Here is a 14,528-nt window from a genome sequence, read left to right as displayed (position 1 = left end):
GAGATCAACTCTCTAAGGAAAATTTCCTTGTTGGAATAGAATGTATTGATGATAAGAGACATAAGTTGGGCAATCTCTGCCTGAAAGGCAAAGGTCTCCACCTCCTCCTCTCCATGGTGCACTTCCTCAGGCATCTTGATGAAAAGTGTTCCAAGTACCAAAGAGGCGAGGGCAGGGTCTAAGAGCAGGCCACACGAGAGCCGCCAGCTGCGCGGGGGTGACTCAAGAGCAGAAGAGCTTTTTTGATGGATATTGTCTTGGAATATAATTGTTGGTGTGTTAACCTTCAACTTCAACAGACAGTGCTAGATTGCTGCTCATCTGATAGGTGTGAAATGGAATGACACTTTTGTTTTCAGAAGCATAATAAGTTATTTTTTACAATAAATTTAATGCATCTAATATTCTCTCTCTAATAACTTGCTCAGTGTACAGACTGACTAGGTATGGAGAAAGAATACAGTCATACTCCCTTCCCAGTTCCATATCATGCAGTGTCCCCTTGCTCTGTTCACACAACAGCCTCCTGGTCCAAGTATAGGTTCTATATGAGCACAATCAAGTGTTCTGGGATTCCCATTCTTCTCAGTGTTAGCCACAACTTATGATTACACAGTCAAATGCCTTTGCATAGTCAATAAAGCACAAATAAACATTCTTCTGGTATTCCCTACTTTCAGCCAGGATCAATCTGACATCAGCATTGATATCTTTGATGTCACGGCCTCTTCTAAATCTTGCTTGAACTTATGCAAGTTCTCTATGTACTATCATAGATACTATACTGTGTATGTATCTATCAAACTATTTTTGAATGATCTTTGGCAGTATTTTACTTGTATGTGATATTAATGATACTGTTCTATAGTTTCCACATTCAGTTGGATCAGTTCTTGGGAACTGGAACAAATATGGATCTCTTCCAATCCATTGATATGAATTACATCTCAATGTCAAGAAAACAAAGATTCTTATCACTGGACCGATAGGCAGAATCCTGATGCATTGAGATGAGACTGAAACTGCCAATAGCTTCATCTTGCTTGGATCCACAATTAACACACTTGGTACCAGTAATCAGGAAATAAGAAGACACATTGCACTAGGAAAGTCTGCAGTTAGGGACCTCTTCAAATTATTGAGGTGTAATGATGTCATTTTTAGGATTAAGATATGTCTGACTCAGGATGTGTGTAGTCTTTCCAATTACTTGGCTATGCATCTGAGAGCTGGACAATGAATAAGGATGACAGGAAAATAATTAATGCCTTTGAGTTGTGCCTTTGGAGAAGAGCACTGAATATCCCATGGATGACCAAGAGAATAAACAAATATGTCTTGGAGAGGGTGCAGCCAGAGTGCTCTTTGGAAGCAAGAATAATGAGGCTTTGTCTCACATACTTTAGGCATGTTGTGAGGAGGTGTTATTCCTTGGAGAGGGACATGATGCTGGGAAGGGTAGAGCATCAGCAAAGGTGGGGAAGACCCTCAGCCAGGTAGACTGACACTATGACTGCTGCAATGGACTCTTGTGTGTCAGAAAGTGTGAGGATGGTGCAGGATAGAATATGGTTCAGATCTTTTGTTCATAGGGTCGCTATAAGTTGTACTCGAGTCATTGGCTCCTAACAACAGGAACAACAATAATATTCTCTAATCTCTTGAATTTATCTCATTTCAGTTCATTGGACTGTTTGCTTTCTATATCATGGTTATACCAGTGGTTCTTTTGAGCCTTTTTTCTCCTTTGAAAGATACTTTATTATTTATTGTATATAAGGAAATGGTATTAAAGAAACCTGGTTGAACTTTAATAGTGCTTAAGCACTTACTTGATTACTGAAAGATCATTGGTTTGACCCTCACCAACTGTTCCATGAGAGAAAAATATGGCAGTCTGCTTCTATTGAGATTGAAACCCTCTGGGACAGATCTCTGTCCTATATGGTCACTATTAGCAGGAATCAACTCAGTTTCAGTGGATATGAATAGTATTGTTGTTTGGTGTCTTTGAGTTGCCTACAACTCATAACAACTATAAAAAAATAGATCTGAACCTTGACCTATCCTACACCATCTTCACGATCTTTATCATTATCATGCTCAAGTTCACTGTTACAGTTACTGTATCAGTCCATCTTGTAGACGGTCTTCCTCTCTTTCTCTTTACCCTTCACGTTTCCCAGAATGATACAATTTCCCAAGGGACAGTCCCTCCTGACATGTGCAAAATGTGGAGAAAACCGGTTGCTCTTCCTCCAAGACAGACTTGTTTGTTCTTTTAGCAGTTCATAGGATACTCAGTATTCTTTCCCAACACCACAATTCAAAGGCAGTAGAGGCAGTAGAGACACTTGACACTTGTTTTTTTCCTCACAATTGTTATTTAAAGCTATTGTTTCTTGTTGTTTTCATGTCCTATCAAGTTGTGTGCGACTTATAGTGACCCTATGTCCAACAACTCTGAATCCTACTCTGTCCTCTGCCAACCTTACTGTCTCTGACACATCTATCCCTATTAACCCAGTCACTGAATCAACTCATCTCATCGAGGGTCTTCTCCTGAGCTGTCCTACCACCCACCCAAGCATAATGTCCTCTCCAAGAACTGATCCCTCCTTGCAACATGCCCAAAGTATGTCAGACAAAGCTTCAGAATCCCTGCCTCCATGGAGCAGTCTGGTTTCACCCTCTCCACCTTAAACCTGTTTGTTCTTGTAGCAGTCGATGGTATATTCAATACTCTTCTCCAGCACCACAGCTCAAAGACATCAATTTTCCTTCTATCAATTATCCCTAGCCATTGTCCAGCTTTCTGATGCAAAGCGTGTAACTGAGAATACCATTGCCTGCATCAGGCACTCCTTAGTCCCCAGACTGACTCTGCTCCTCAGTACCTTGGAGATGTCTCTGACAGCAGACTTTCCCAATGCAATTCATCTTTTGATTTCCTGGCTGCTGGTACCAAGAGTATTGATTATGGATCCAAGCAAACCAAACCTGTTAACAATCTCAGTCTCTTCCCTTTCTATCATGATTCTGCCAATCAGCCCAGTGGTGGGGTTTTTTTGTTTGTTTTTGTTTTTTTTTATGTTGAGCTTCAATCCATATTGAAGTCCTTGACCTTCTGCAGCAAGTGTTTCAGGTTTTCCTCAGTTTCAACAAGCAAGGTTGTTTCATCTGCAGAACAGAGGATGTTGATGAGTCTTCCTCCAATCCTGATGCCACATTCCTCCTCATAGAGCCCAGCGTCCTGGATGGTCTGTTCTGCGTATTGATTGAAAAGGTATGGAGATAGGACACATTACTCTATGGTATACCACCACAACAACAACCACCTTTTCTTAGTAACTTTTTATTCATTTAACTAAGTGTAAAAAGTGGTCAGAATTTTTCATATTCTATGGATATTACAATATATTCCCATTTTTTCCTTCTCAGTGGAGAAATCCTATGATGTAAAAGTTAAGAACAAGCAATAAGTATAATTAGTATTTGGCAGCCTTGTCTAGTAGAGTCCTTAGATTGCACCTGCAGCACAGAAATGATATTGCTGAATGATGCCACTTTTACATCGTAAAGTACCATTCTATTTTTACTCAATGTCTACCTGAAAACTCTCCCTGAAGAGTTTCCTTGTGTTTGAGGGATGAAGCTATGTCAGTACATCAAGACTTATGGTGTGTTGGCCTAGGACATATAAAGACAACACAATAAACAAACATGAGATCATATTTCCATTTCCATTGAAGTACACAATGGGAACTTTATTTAATACTAAATAGAGTGAAAGGAACAAGAGCAAATGAAATGCATGCTGGATGTAAGTGTAGTGCTTTCTCTTCCAGATTTGCTCTGTAAAATCCAGACAGAACAGGAATAAGCATTTCTTTGTCTCACTTTTCACCCTTACCTTCTATATGTCCTTGAATGAAAAGAAATGTCCAGCCAGAAAATATATTGTTCTTTGCTCAAACAATGTGGTTTTAGAATGAACTTGTGGGTGGACAAGGGTGGAGGAGCTTGGTGGACACAAAGAAATATATCAAAATCATATGGTCAAACTTTGACGCACATACTTTGAGCACACTGTCAAGGACCAGTCCTTGGAAAAATACATCATGCTGGGAAAGGTAGAGAGAGGATCAGCTAAAGAGAGAAACACCCTTTGATGCAGTGACTGCAGCAATGAGCTCGAGAAAATCAGAGATCATGAGGATGGCACAAGATAGGGCAAGGTTCAGATCTATCGAGGGCTTCTAGCAACATGAGGATGTAAAACAGAGTTGTCATTAAAGAAAGCTATTTATGTTGATTCTAGATTCCAGAAATGACATTGACATCAAACTACCTTAAATACAAGCTGGGTTTAGAAGAGGCTATGGCACTACAGACATTATTGCCAATGTCAGATGGATCTTGGAAGAAAGCAAAGAGTACCAGAGGAATGTCTATCTGTGTTTCATTGACTGTGCAGAGGCATTTGACTGTGTGGATCACAACAAACTGTGGCTAACCTTGAGGAGAATGGGAATCCCAGAACACTTTATTGTGCTTATGTGAAACCTATACTTGGACTAGGAGGCAGTCCTCAGAACAGAGCAGGGAAACACTGCCTGATTGAAAATCAGGAAAGGAGTACTCAGGGATTCATCCTGTCTTCATATATTTTCAATGTATACATTAACAACCTACGTTATGTAGATGACACAATCTTGCTTGCTGAAACTGAAGAAGACCTGAAGCACTGTAGAAGGTCAAGGACTGTAGTCTTCAATATGGATTGAAGTACAACATCAAGAAGACAAAGATTCTCACCACTGGGCCAATTGGCAGCACCATGATAGATGGAGAAGAGTCTGAGGTCGTTAACAATGTCAGCTTGCTCAGATCCAAAATCAACACTCTTGGCACCAGCAGCCAAGAAATCAAAAGACTAATTTCTCTGAGGAAAGCTGCTGTCAGGGGCCTCTCCAGAGTACTGAAAAGCAGCACTGTCAGTCTGGAGACTAAGGTGTGCTTAATCTAGGATATGGTTTTTGCAATTATTGCTATACATCAGAGAGCTGGACAATGACTAAGGATGACAGAAGAAGAATCAATGGCTTCAAACTGTGGTGCTGGAGAAGAGTCTTGAACATACCATGAACTGCCAAGTAAACAAATAAGTCTGTCTCAGAGACAGAGTTTCTCCTTGGAGGCCAGGATTTTGAAGCTCTGTCTTACCTATTTTGGGTGTGTGGCCAGGAGAGACCAGTCTCTGGAGAAGGACAAAGGGAGTTGGTGTTTCAGAATTAGTGAAACTGTCAGAGCTGCTGTATATGGGGTTGCAGGTGACTCGACAGTAAATAACAACAACAACAACAATAACAACATAGATTTTTAGAAGTTTAGGCCACATTCTTGGTCTATTTATTGATTAAGCTGTTTAGAAATCTCACCAACTACTGTCAGTTTACAGTTTCTTCTACTTCCAGTAGAATTCTCAAGATGACAGACAGATTTTTATGGCATACACAGTAAAAGTTCATTTTAGTGATGTTCCATTAGAACATGACTATGAGAACTTTTTCAATTAGAATAATTCAGAGAAGATTAGCATGACCCCTGGGCAAGGAAGACATGCAAATTCAGGAAGCATTCTATATTTTTAGATGGATTGATACAGTTACTATAACAACAGGCTTGAATAGATCAGTGACGATGAGGATGGCACAGGATAAGGCAAGGTTCAGGTTAGTTGTTCATAGAGTGTCTGTGAGTCTTAGTTGATTTGACAGCCCTCAACAATAACAGTTTGTATTCTGAAGAGGTCTTGAGGAAGTTTTAAGAGGTTTTTTTTTTTATAATTTATGCCTTTAATGAAGGATTAACAAGATCTGAACATTTTTTTTTTAAACAGGTCAAGTATTTGAATACTTTTGAGAAGCAAAACTTCTACTTACCTTGTATTAAAATAATTTGTTAATCAAGCAGAATCGTGAAACCAAAACTTTTCTTCCATTAAATGTTTGTTTCTCTTTAGATTTTGGCAATTGCCCCTGTTCACAGCAGGACTTCCACAGAGTTCATTCCAGTTTGACACTTTGCTGAGAATTTGCCTGTCCACCCTAGATGCCGGGAACTCTGGCGGCTTTGTAGTTAGGAACTGCACTGCCAACCTAAAGGTATGAGGCTCGAAACCACCAGCTATTCCGCAAGAGAAAGATGAACAATTTTCTTCCGACTGATTTATAGCCTCTGGGAACTTGTTGGAGGGTCAGCTATGAGTTGATTCTGACCAGAACATGTACAACAACAGTAAGCCCAGATGTAGTGAATCAGAATGCAAAGTTTACTAAGTCCACCCCCCTCCAACCCCCCGGTGATCCTTCTTTGCCTATTAAGGTCTGTGTGAATTACCTGGGGATCTTGCTAAACTGTATATTCTGACTCAGTATATCTAAAGCAGAAACAAATTCTCAGCAGGAGGTCTACCTAGAATGAACTGGTTTGAAGGCCTGGTTCTCAGCCAGCACTTGCTTGCTGTCAAGATGTCTGTCCTCTGTCCTAACACTGCCCTCCCAGCATTTACTTGCTGATAGGCACATTTGCACTTCAGCCTCCTCACCAAGCCCTGTCAGTGTCATGTCAAGTATCATAAAACCTCAATGCCCTTAAGCAGCACTTCCTTCTCACGGCTTCCTGGCTCTAGCACCCTCACAGCTGCTGAATTAGTGACATTAGGAGAGAGAGTCAGTGTACTCAGGGTGAGGGCAATATATCCTGAGCATATTTCACTTTCTAATGTAATGACTTCATTTCTATAATCCCACAGGAATGCAGCAGGTGTATTGACATTTTGTCTACTGGCACCAGGGAAAACAGTGTATTGCTATATTAACACACCCCAGATGAATTCTGATAGGATACTGAGAAACTTACTAGATAGACAAGGAACTAATCAGGCGTGTCTAAGGTTTAACACCACCCTTATAAAACACGATGGCTTTAACTACCTTTTGTCACCTCCCTTTTAACTTGGACTTTTGTAGGTAAAGGTCAACCAGGTAGCAGCCTGACTTTTCTGGATCAGGTTTGCAAACTTACTTAAAATTTTTTTTAATGTCTTATGAAAGAAAAAACTTCAGGCCTCTTCTGTCTTCCGTGCAGAAATTTAAAAGTGGTATTTACTTTTAGGAGTGACTGTGTATAATTTACTCTTATCCCAATCCAATCCTCTTGTTGAGCCCGAGGCATTAGAACACTAACAGGAATTTAACAAGAGGGTTCTGTGACGAAAAGACCTTCTACCCACGCCCCCCCCCATTCATAAATTAAAATGGAAATGTTGCCCAAGACTTTTGTCTTATTCCTGCTGGGATTTGGAGAGATTTATCCATTTATCTAATAAGGCTTTCAAGGGTAAGGGAGAGAAGAGAAAAGAGAGAGTAGGAGTGAAAGAAATTATTCATATGACTGGTTTCATCAATTTAGATGCCATACAGTTGACTATTACGACTCATAGTGACCCTAAGAATTACAACTCTAAACCTGTCACTAATCAAAGAATCAGTGACATGAATATACTGAAACAGGACCAAGGCCTTTGAATCTACAAGCTTTTGTCTTTATTTAGATAGTAAACTACTTTAACTGCCTCACTCTTAACTCAGGTGGAATTAGGAATGGAAAACTGGGTCACTTTTCAGTAATTTAATCACATCACAGCAGGGCAGGTGGCCCTGTAAAGGAGGAAACACACTAGAGTGTAGAAGGCTTGACGGACAATGTCTGAGAATGTTTGCTTTTGCCACCTGATCCCAGTTGGAAATTCACTGACTCCTTACTGTGTCCTAACTGAACAAAACAGAGGATTATCCTCTGGCTGAAAATTTTCTAATTGAAGCAGAGACAGAGTGGGCCATGTGCATGTTTAGAACAGAGATCGCATTGTGCATTACAACAGAAGCCCCACTTTGTCAGTCACACAAGTGTTTATGACATCTAATTTAGGACAGGAATGACAAAATGAATATTCTGGTTTGCCTAGAATACAAAGGGACTAATAACTATCTTGTTCTGGGATGAAGGCTTACATTCCTTTTAGAACCCATTCAATTATTAAGGGGAAGACAGAATATTCCTGTCTGGGATCAGTCCTGCTGCTTTCTAAAACACGTATGTACTGTGTTGATGTTGTGCACGGTAGTGTCAGATCCGACCCAGAGCTGACCCTCCAGCGGGTTTCAGAGGCTGTTAATCCTTCAGGATTGCAGTGCACCTTCTTGTCACTGTTGTTGTTATGTGCCGTTGAGTCGCTTGCGACTTCTTGTCACTAGGCTACCAGAATTCCATGCATGTGTGAGTCCTTATCATTCAAAGGATAGAGAAAGCAATAGGGAGTTTTGCTATGGTCACACCCATCGCTTTTCTTTATTCACCGTCAGTAAATGTCTCAATATTACTCTGGCAAGCAATATTGAGAAACCTGTCCATGTTGACATTTAAAATTCCTCTATATTTTGAACTAGCACTAACAGGGAGCTCTGGTGGCCTGGTGGGTAAGGAGTTGTACTGCCCATTCAAAAGGCATGTGGTTAGAATCCCTTAGCTGCTCCAAGGGAGAAAGATGAACAATCCCCTCCTGTGCAATTTATTGCTTCTGAAAACCTGCTGGAGAGTCCACCATGAGCTGGTTCTGACTCCATGACACATAACAACAAATGACTAATGTGGGAAATAACCTATTTACAGGACAACACAGCAGCATCATTTATAATATCCCAACAGTGGAAAAAAACCCCAACACACCAAAACCAACAATGTCTTTGAGCTGTAGTACTGCAGAAGAGTCTGTCCTGGAGAAGGTGAAGCAAGGTTGAACCTTGGAGGCAAGAGTTTGGAAACTCTGTCTCACATACTTCGTCATGTTACCAGGAGGGACCAGTGCTTAGAGGATATCATGCTTGGACAGTTGGAGGGACAGCACAGGCCAGGAAGATTCTGGATGAGATGGATTGGCACGGGAACTGGAGTAATAGGGGCAGGTGTGTCAAAGACAATGAGATTGGATCAGGATAGAACAGGGCTCAGAGATATTGTGCAGAGAGTTGCTATGAGTCATAGTCGACTCAGCAACACATAACAACAAAGTATTTATTAAATAAATTACTGACGTACATTTATACAGTGGCATATTAGGCAATCAAAATCTGGCAGATCTCTATATACTGATAAAGAATGTACAAAACAATATGTATAGAATGAAGATACATTCTTTTGGGATGAGAGGATTGTTTTTTAATAAGTGTATAGAATATTATGGAAAGATCTACAGAAAACTGTTTGCCTCATGGGAGGTGATTTGGGTATCTTAAGGGTCAAGAATGGAAAGAGACTTAATTTTTGCGGTCTTTTTTGTACCCTTTGAATTGTATAATGTATGCACGTAATACTTTTAAAAAATTAAATACATAAATAATTAAATCCCAAGAAAAATAAAATACATAGGTCTGACTGATAGACATAAATTTTCTGAAATGGAGGATTACTTAAAGAAATAGGAAGAATGGGGTGCAAGTTTGAAATCAGCTTCAGTTCTTGCATTGGGCCTGGAAACTCTGAATTGTTTCATGCTATTTATTGATCTGCTTCTTTATTTGCTATTTCTAGAAAAAGAATTTATGATAATAAGCAGTAAGGTTGTCTAGATGGGCACTTCTTGTTGTTTTTGTTGTTGTTATGTGCCGTCGAGTCACCTGCGACTTAGTAATGGGAAATTATCAGCTGTAGTGGGTAAGGAAGAAATAGTGACTATTTCTCAACCCTCTGACAATTCAGTGATCATCTGCACAGCCCATTTTCTACATTGACAGGGCACACCAATACCTCTAGGGTGTGTATTTATCAGGTCAAGAGGAGGTCAAGACCGTTTATTGGTAATAAATTTATAAGTATTTGTCCACTGTACACAAAAATAACTAAGCAAAGGGGGGGGTGAAGGAAATATGAAAGATCTGATGTGAAATACAATGTATATGAACTTTGTAAATAAACCAGTGTAAAATAAAAATGAAAAAGAATTAAAGCAGATATTTACATCTCTTTTTTGTGAGTTCTTTAATCACAGGGCCAAATAAATTCCTGGGCATAAAAGAGAGAGAACTCCATTGAATTATACTGGTGAAATGTAGAAAAGAGTCAACTCTTTTGATAAAAATGAAAGTATATGGTGGCAAGTAGCATAGTAACCATATACAGTCTTGTAGCACAAACATCTTAGTGCATAATTGAGTCAATGAGTGTGTAGGAAAAACAAGAGAGAAGCTTGAGATACATATCTTGTTTTTACAATTGATTTTAATGTGTTAGTAACTTACTTGCCTTCGCACAATACTGAGCAACTTGAATTTAGTGCAGTTTGTCATTTTTGTATTCAAGTGCCAAACACATAATGGTCATTTTTCTAAATGGGTTTTTAAAATGAATTCACCACCCCCCCAAATTTAAAAACAAACTATTTATGACAGTTCTGGTAAAAGCTAAGGGCCTTTTCTCCAGATAAAATAAACAAATCATTTATGAAAAAATATTTAATTCAAGGCAATCATCCAACATCTTTTTTCTTTCATAGACCTTCCTAGGAAACAGAAATTTCAGATTAAATATTCCCACATTAGAATATAGAATCAGAGAAAGATGGTCGAATATTTTAGAAGCATTCTCTCTCACCCTTAATTATTATTTTACAAAAAAACATGTGTTTTTCATCTATTTCATGCAGAACCTCTATTAGTCCTCTAAGATAACACGCACTTCCCTGTAGAGGAAATTCACATGACTTGAATAGGTGGGGGAAAGCCCTTATCTAGGTTGTGTGTTAAATTCCTTTGCAAATTAGATATTTTGAAATCATTGTAGAAAAATGTAAGATCCAAACCAAAAACCTATTGCTGCTGAGTCCGCTCCAAAGCATAGTGACCCTGTCAGGTTTTAAGCTGCAAATCTTTACAGGAAGATATGGCCCATCTTTCTCCTATAGAGCAGTTGGTGGATTCAAACAACCACCCTTTGGTTATCAACATAACATGTTATTCCTTCAGAGCTTCTTTTTAGCAAGAGATAATTTTAAAGAGATACATGTATGTTAGGCAGCTCTGGTGGCCTTGTGATAGAGTTGTACCTTTGGTGGAAAGATGGGCAATCTTCTCCTGTGCTATTTACAGCCTCCAAAAACCTACTAGAAGGCCAGTTCCAACTCGATGGCGCATTAAGAAAACTGTTTAACATACTATTAATTCAAGGACTATGCAGGGCAGAAGATATGCCTTGAAGAGAGAGATCACAGTGTGGTGGAGTATAATGCCTAACAAACCTGATTTTTTAAACTTTATTGGTTTGCTCACAAAGTTCATATACATTGTATTTCACAGTATTCTTCATTCATACTGTTTTATACAAACATTCCTATGTATTTTTTGAGTCAGATTTTCGCCTCTTTGTATGTCATAAAAATAGTGGTGGGTGGAAGGGGCAGAGAGTGACTCTAATTCCTTTAAGAAGTTGTGTTTTCAGAACCGACCCATAGCTGACCCTCTGGGGCAGGTTTTCAGAGGCACTTAATCACACAGGAGGAGACTGCCCATTCTTTTTTTATTTTTTTGAAAGCGTAAAGCAGCTCTATTAAGGGGGCTCCCAGGTGGGATTCCTTGGTCTGGAGAGACACAGACCAGGGGAAAACTGCTGCCCATCCTTCTTGAACCTCAGGTCTTCAGGACTGCAGCACAACTTCTTGCCACTAGGCCATCAGAGCTCCCTTAAGAAGAAGGACCTTTATTCATGTTGAATAAGCACTGGCTGATTCAAGACAAACTCAACCTGTAAAGGAAGCTGTATTATGCAGGAGTTGCAACTACTAAATGCCATTTCCAAGCTCTATCAATATAAACATTTTTTCCCCTTGACCATTTTAAGCTTTTGAATCTTCATAGTTGATCGGGTCTAATCATGGTGGAATTCCCTCTGTCAATTACAGGTTTTGCCTGAGTATCTGCTAATAGTGGGAAAACTTACTGTTAAAGAACATTAGTAACAGGAGAAATCTAGTCCTCACATGAATTAAAACCTGTTTTCCTACGCTTTGCCTTTGAAATCAATATGTATTATTCCCTCTGTCATACCCTCTAAGTATGTTTTTTAAAAAGCTACATTATCTGAATTTTCTCCTCTCCAGACTGAATTTCCCTAATTTATTCTTTTTGAGAACTATTCTCAAAGTCATTGCCATCCTGTTCTGTGCCTCTAAAACTCTGTAGCTGGGGAGAGTCAGCTTACAGTGTGACAGCTAGAGTGGAACATGATATTCTAGTTGTGATTACTCTTAACATATCAGAGCACACCGGGATTATTCTTTTGATCTGCGTACACTCTTCCAACAATTTCAAAACTTTCTTTTCTTCAGAGTGTGATGTAGGTTTGATGTGGAATTTTGTGAAAGAAACTGCCAATTCTTTTCCCTCCTATCAGTACCAAATCAAATTTCCTAATAGCTTTCTTTCTAGTGCTGCTAAAACACAAATATCACCCATGGAGGCTTTAAAGGACAGAAGTATGTTCTCACAGTCAAGGAGGCTGAAAGTCCCACTGAGATTCTTGGTCCATAGATCCGTTTCCCCTGTTGGTAGCTCTGGGTGTTCTCTGGGTTGTAGAAAATCCTTACATGGCCTGTTTCCCCCAGGTGCATCTGCTTCCATGCTCATTCGAGAGCTAAGAAGTGATTGGATTTTGAACCCACACACTCAGTTCAAAGTCTTGGTAGCACAGTGGCTAAGCATTTGGCAGCTAGTCAAAGGCTGGCATGTTAGGATCTACCAGCCAATTTGTGAGATAGATGTGGCAGTCTGCTTCCGTAAAGTTCAAGAAATCCTTGGTGGAGTGTGACCCTGACCTATAGGTTTGGTAAATCGCAATCATTTACGTGTATGGGGGTGTGTGTGATGATTTCAATACATATCAGGGATACAATTCGATCCAAAACATTTTATTTTAGCAACAGACTTAGTTTCAGTGTGGAACTGGTTTTAAAAACTTAATAATTCTATTTAACCACCCTAGATGTAATCTATATATCCCATATTTTTCTGTGGAATTTCTTGGGTCTTTTATCCAAAGAATTGAGTAATTTCTTATCCCACTTCCTTATGCTGGGATGTTTCATGAACTAGAAATCTTCCTGACCACACTACCCAGTCATACCCTCCATCTGAGCCCCAGAGGTGCCAATCAAGATGTCACATGTCTTGTTGGTTTCAAAGAACACTGTTTATATCATCCTTAGCTGTGCAGCTTCTCGCATGACAAATGTTAGAGGTATTTTATTGAGAGTAAAAGTTTGGGTGAGCCTCGAGGCTTTAAGAAATAGTAGGCAGCTAGAATGGCGCCAGCTCATGTCAGTAGAAACAAGACAGCCTGGTTCAGACTCAGCCTTTCCCTCTTCTTGACCAAAAATAGATGTCATCAGGCCTTTATTTTATCAGGAAAGTTTAACCAAATACAAATGTAAATACAATGTAGTTAAACAAACACAAACCCAAGAATCATGCATGATGGAGGTGGGAGGCTATGTTCATTGCCCTAGTCTTTCAAAATTTATTTATTTTTTTTTAGAAAACCAAAGACTGTGCTTTCAGTACTCTTGTGGGAAGAACAGGAATGACTACTTTGATCTATTATTTACATTTTTATAACTTCTGACCATTTTCCATGATACAGCTGATACCAGATTACTACTTAACTAAAGTGGATTTGTTTCCAATGAGAATTTCTCTACTAAATGATGACTCAAAACATAACTTTGAATATTAACAGCTCCTCAAAAGAAAATGAAAATATGTGTCTTCTTTGCTTTTATTCTCACCAAAACATTCATAAAAGGAGGCATATTTAATTTCAAGAGGCTATCCAAATTCAGATGGGAGATGTATAACTGTAACAACGGTGTGATGAGACCAAGAAAGAAGCCTTGGTCCTGGCCTCTATTCAAAAGAGAATAGGTTTTCTCTTTTAACACTCAGTTAACAATGCTTAAATCTGGTTTGAGAGATTAGTATTTTATTGCAATTTTCTCATAGCATGGAAAATTCTTCTTGTGAATGATAGGGGATTTATAAAAAGGTCATATGTAAACCATCTAATCCACTGGGGAAGCAAAATGTCCATATACCTTTCATTCAAACACAAGGACTAAGTGCAAAATTGAGTTGTTCCCTGTGAACGTCTTTAAAAGTATGAAATAAAAAAAAAAGTATGAAATCATAACAGTATTTTTTTTCTTCAAAAGCAATTTTCTCACTTTTAGTCTCTTACATAATGCACTTTAAGATTAAGAGCTACAATGATTGACCTTCAATCATGAGGACTTTTGAAAGGCAAGACATTAGTGTAAACAAGAAATAACTCTTAAATTTTTTTGTTTTATTTAAATTTATTAATTTCAGTAAAAATTTACAGAGACTCTGGATTTCCATTCATTCATTGTTGCACTTTCC

The sequence above is a fragment of the Elephantulus edwardii genome, unplaced genomic scaffold, assembly GCF_000299155.1.
Source record: "Elephantulus edwardii isolate Elephantulus edwardi_28Jun2011 unplaced genomic scaffold, EleEdw1.0 scaffold00254, whole genome shotgun sequence".
Taxonomy (NCBI): domain Eukaryota; kingdom Metazoa; phylum Chordata; class Mammalia; order Macroscelidea; family Macroscelididae; genus Elephantulus; species Elephantulus edwardii.
Note: the sequence above shows the minus strand (reverse complement) of the source record.